This window comes from Lathyrus oleraceus, chromosome 5, assembly GCF_024323335.1.
Source record: "Lathyrus oleraceus cultivar Zhongwan6 chromosome 5, CAAS_Psat_ZW6_1.0, whole genome shotgun sequence".
Lineage (NCBI taxonomy): Eukaryota > Viridiplantae > Streptophyta > Magnoliopsida > Fabales > Fabaceae > Lathyrus > Lathyrus oleraceus.
Window position 1 is genome coordinate 371,116,279 of NC_066583.1, and position 5,383 is coordinate 371,121,661.

Here is a 5,383-nt window from a genome sequence, read left to right on the forward strand (position 1 = left end):
CCCAATGGATTATTTGATCCATATTGATGCAATGCGGCCAGATGAAGAAGACTGGCGCCTACTAAAATAAAGGGGAGTAAATGATGAAGACTAAAAAAACGATTTAAGGTGGCATTGTCCACGGAGAAACCCCAAAGCCAAGTAACTATGGTATCTCCTACTACAGGTATGGCGCTAGCTAAGCTTGTAATTACTGTAGCTCCCCAAAGCTCATCTGACCCCAAGGTGGTACGTATCCTGTAAAAGCTGTCACAATCATTAATAGGAAGATTACAACTCCGAGACACCGAACAAATTCCCTAGGACTGCTATAACTCGCATGATATAGACCACGAAAAATATGAAGGTGAACCACAATGAGAAACATACTTGCCCCATTAGCATGCATATAACGGAGCAACCAGCCCCCTTCAACATCTCTCATAACGTGTTCTACGCTGTTGAAAGCTAGATCCACATGAGGTGTGTAATGCATAGCTAAAAAAACGCCAGTCACTATCTGAATTACTAAACAAATACCAGCTAACGAACCGAAGCCCCACCAATAACTAAGATTGCTCGGGGTGGATAATCTATCAAATGTTGATTAAGTGTGGAGGATATAGGTTGTTTTAGAAGAGATAATCGTTGGTTCCTTATAGTCATTTTTTTATCTTTCCTATCGTGACAACTCAGGTTCCCCCACTTTTTTTCGTTCTGGGGCCCTACTTAAAAAGAATAAAGAATCAATTATTTATAGTACCTTTTCTTTCTTCCACCTCCGAAGGATGGAGGGGGTATACAGCGAAAGAAGCGAGCGTCGAAGGGGTCGGGTCATCCTGGGTTACTGAAGAGTCGGACGACTGCTCGGTGACCGAATCTGAGGGGTTTTTACCGCTTTCTCTTCTCCCCAGCACTCTCATCTTACTGCAACAAAGCAAGCTTAGGAATGAATCTAATGGAAATTTAGGTCTCTGTCCGCTTGGAATATTTTATTTCCTCTTCGGTGAAAGAGGGCAAAGGTGTGTGGGAGAAATAATTCTAAAAGGAGAGAGAAGATTTCGTCCACCAAGCGGGACACAGAGTGCGACCCCTAAGCAATTGGAGGTTCTCGTCCAGGGTCCATATCATCTGAAAACTTTCCTGTTCGATTAACATAGCTAAATTTGATTTGAATAGGATGACTCAGCGTCAGGAAAAGTCAAGTAAGTCCCCTTTTGCCTTGAAATAAATTGGTTTCGCTGCGCCCTGAATCAATAAAAAAAGCTTTTTTTTTAATTCATCCCATTTTTTTGGGGCGAGGGTCTTTCATTAAAGGGGGGAAAAGAGGGGTGGGGCCGCCTTGCGCAGCTTTAGAAAGGAGACAATTTCATAAAGTAACTCTCTCCAACCTTTTATATCTATCCGGGCGAGATAAAGTCAATATGATATTTGCGTTGGTTTTCCAACGAAACTAAGCACTTTTTTTTCTTTATCATTCGGAAGGCTCAGTCCCACACTCTGACTTCAATGATGGGAACAACCCCCGCACTCCGGCGCTCCAATGAACAACAGTTCTCCGCCTTACTTTATTTAGAATAGTGGTCGACCCCTCGGGAGTTACATTCGTAACTTAATGTTATGTTCACGTTCACGCGGTGGTGATATATATCCAAGAGTACTACCCTGTACGTAGTCTATGTCTGGGGAGCATACTTGACAGGAGATAGACACAGGCGGTAGATAGGTCCCCCACTTCGATTCCTGCCCCGTTAGCATCTCCGATCCGAGATAAGGGATTACTCCGTTAGGTCTTTTCGGTCCGGAGCCGGCCGGTAATGGACCTACTTACCTTGCTTGTGGACCAGCTGCGGAGCTAACCCTTGTTTTATGGGTTTGGCGGTTGCTACCAAGACGATTTCTTTATGCCCATCAAAGGACCTCGAGATGCTAATCCACGAAAAAACGATACGAGAAATTCGAAAGAACTCATATACGGAACGAGGGCGACCCGTGGAAATACATCGGTTTCTTACTCGTGCAAAGGAACTATTTCTTGGCAACTTGGACAACTTATAACGAAGTTTGTCCCGCATATCACTAGGAAGATCGGAATCTTTACAAAAGGCTTTATAAAGCTTTCGTCTCAATTCATATTTAGCCGCGAGCAATCTGCGTTTGTGATCTCGTATATTCGCTTCTCCGACATCTCTTACTGAGTTTCTCCCTCATCTTTTTGCAAAAAGCCGCTCCACGGTGGTAAAGTCTCATCTTGTGTGTGGCCGAAGTTACAATAGTAACATTGAACCCTCGAATATGTTCGAAGATCTCGAAATGATCTTCCAGTTCCGGGGAGAATTCGCAAAACTCCGTTTCCATCGAGAATTGAATGGAGTTTTCCCGTATTTCGACCGGAGAATCTAACAGAGACATTACTGTCGATATTCTGACCGAAAAATTAGACATTCCATGCCCTCGGAGAGTGCTTTGTCGTGCTAGGTCACTGACATATCCTTTGTCTTTTTTTGACCCCAAGAATGGATTGGATCGAAACGACTTTCCTGTCGAACCCCTTTGTGTCTGTATGAATTTCTGACCGCGCGGAATCTCCATAGCCAATTTTCCATTTATTATTATTAAATCATAGGGTGCCTTAGGTACTAATCTTATTTCACACGATCCAGGAACTTCCATAACGTTGGCGTGATTCAGTTTGAGCAACGGATCCTGACGTGATACATCTTCGTAATGAAAATTGAGTGGAAACATAGTGATTGATTGAGACAAAAAAATTCCCTCCAGACAGAAAGAGAGTCTTTCCTGCACGGAGTAGTGAATAACTATAGAGAGATGTGCTTGGTTGTTGACCAACAGAAAGGATGCATGGGAAAAAGCTATCAGAAATACTCAGATGGATAGAAAAAAGAGGAAAGCAATCCATGAACGCTAAAAAAAAAGGGCCATTCATGGATTCTATTTCTTTGATTATTGCAAATAGGGACTAGCCGACCCACGGTCGGTCAAATCCCTATGAATATATGAAAGCTTCTTCCGGCGATAATTAACTGACTGCCCCATGGTGGCTGTTAAATAGGAGTCGACTCCCCTCTGAATGTCCTCATCTGTTATTTGATTTCCCGGTAAAAGGGACTTTTTCATTTCAATTATAATGGATTCCTTTTATTAAGGCATTTCGGTAGCTCACATCTAGGGACTTATCTTCGCGTAATGACTCAATATTACGCAATTCACTGCTAAAATCCCGGACAGCCCGACCCTCCCCTTCTGAAGCTGAAGGACCAGGCTGATCTTGTTTTCGTGAAATACAGGCAGAGCCCCCTCTGGGGAAGGAGGTTGATTGAACCCCCAGACATTCCTCCAGATGAAGAGGGGTAGAATTGTGCCACAGCTCTAGCGAGGTCTTCCATGAAGACATAACCTAGTTCCATTATTCCTCGTGAAAGAACAAGACAATAATCTAGTAAAAAAAATAAAAGGTATTTCCCTCTATTGGGAATTTTCCTAATAAGTGGTAGATTACTAAAAAATGTGAAAACTGAAGTGTCGCGAAAGACTGGGATGGGAAACAAAACGGAATGTACCGGATTTTTAGCACGTGCAACCATCAAACCAGAGACCAAAGCGGGGCTCGACAAAACAGAAAGTATCATGGTACCCTTAGTCCAAAAAGCCTTCCCTGAAATGGAACTTTCATGCTAGTTCTTGCTCCAGCATGAAAGTAAATCTATTACGACCAGCGCGGTTGTTCTTCTTTCCTTTTCTTCTTCCAAGCCTTACATGCACTAAGTTACTGACACTTACGGAATATAAAATCTTACACTGTGCACTGACTATAGTCAACTTCTATTCGCATTGACGTAGAAAGTTCCTTCCTATCCTATTGCACTGACCAAAGTAGGTCGAGTTGACCTTCCAATGCATTCTTTTCGATCTTGAACTACGATAGACTGAAGACGAAGCCAATTTCGATAAAAGGTGAAGTCGAAGCTACTCATTCAACAGGGACAGCTGGAATCTACGCTAGGATCCAACCTGCGCTGCCAGCTTTCTTCTCTTATTTAATTTTTAGTTACAGGGAAAGATAACTCCTAAATGCAGCCGGATCTTATATATGATGCCGCTCGCCACAATAGAAAGACTGTTTTCACGAGCTTCTGTAAGCCTATCGCCTATTGGACAAGGCAAGGAAGAAGGAACTCTGATAAAGTAAAAATAAAGGTATTCCCTGGTTCGGTTTACCTGGGCCAGAAAAAGACTAGACACACAACCGAAAGTCTTCTTTGAATCAAGTTCTCACTTCACTTACCCTCTCGCTACCTTCTCGTTGTTTTTGTTTTTGTTTTTTTTGACTTGTTGGCTAACGTTGACCGGCTTCGCGGGACCATTTCGGCCTACACAGGGCTAAGCTCTATTGGGCGTAGCTTATTCGATCCAAGCAAACTACTCGAAAAAACGAGAAGAAAGATCGACTCTTATCTAAGCAATTTCTTTGTTTAACTTTAAACAGACAGACGGATACGTAGTGGAATAGGTGCTGCCACTATAGGTTCGAGTAAGCTGACTGGTCTAACCTCAGTCAGATTATAGGTCAATAAGTGAGACAGAGGTTACTGGGGAAAGGCGAGAAAGTAAGTCCATCAAAATAAGTCCATTTACTTCGTAACCTTTACTTGGAAGACTAAACCCGCGCCTTACCTAGGGCTGCAAGTAAGGACTTCACATCCGGATTGGACGCAAACAAGCGCACCAGCTATTTATATAAATTCCCCCTAAATGATCATAGGCCGGTCAGTTCAAAGCTCTAAGAGGGATAAAACCTCATATCTTACCACCGCTTTACTCTTTGAGTTGATAGCCAAAGAGATTATAAATAATTAAGGGAGGGGGACCCACAACGAAGGAAGGGGGATACTACTAATGCTTGCTTCAATCGCTTTCTTTATCTTGTGGTCGACTGCAATTGAAAGATTCGTTCCTGTTTTAGGATTGGGGCGGTGTCCGCCCACTAATGTAAAGATGGGCGGGGGAGAGTTATTTCGACAAAAGATAATTTATTTTTGATTGAGTTCCAGGCTTAAGAGCCGAATTAGCCATTGGGATTGGTGTACAGACAAGACTGATTGAGATTTGTAATTAGCTGCAATAAAAGAATACGCTCTTTCGACAGAGAAGTGAACGACTCCGATCTGCAGATAAGAATAAGGATAACCTTGAAAGGAGTCTTCTTAGCTTGAAGAGGCCTTGAGGAGTGAAAGAGAGAAGATTGAGTAGCCGGGTGAATATCCTTTGCTATTGAATTTTAAGAAGCTGTGGCTCTTTCAATAAGATCTTGGACTGGGATACTAGCAAAGCAGAGAGCCAAAAGGGGCGAAACGAGATATAGATGACTGGATCAGTCTGGCTA

General features: G+C 42.8%; 1 pseudogene; it reads right to left on the reverse strand.

Moving 5' to 3' along the window:
• Positions 1-1,223: 1,223 nt before the first annotated feature.
• On the reverse strand, positions 1,224-3,131 carry LOC127084825 (60S ribosomal protein L5, mitochondrial-like; annotated as a pseudogene).
• Between the last annotated feature and the right edge of the window lie 2,252 nt (positions 3,132-5,383).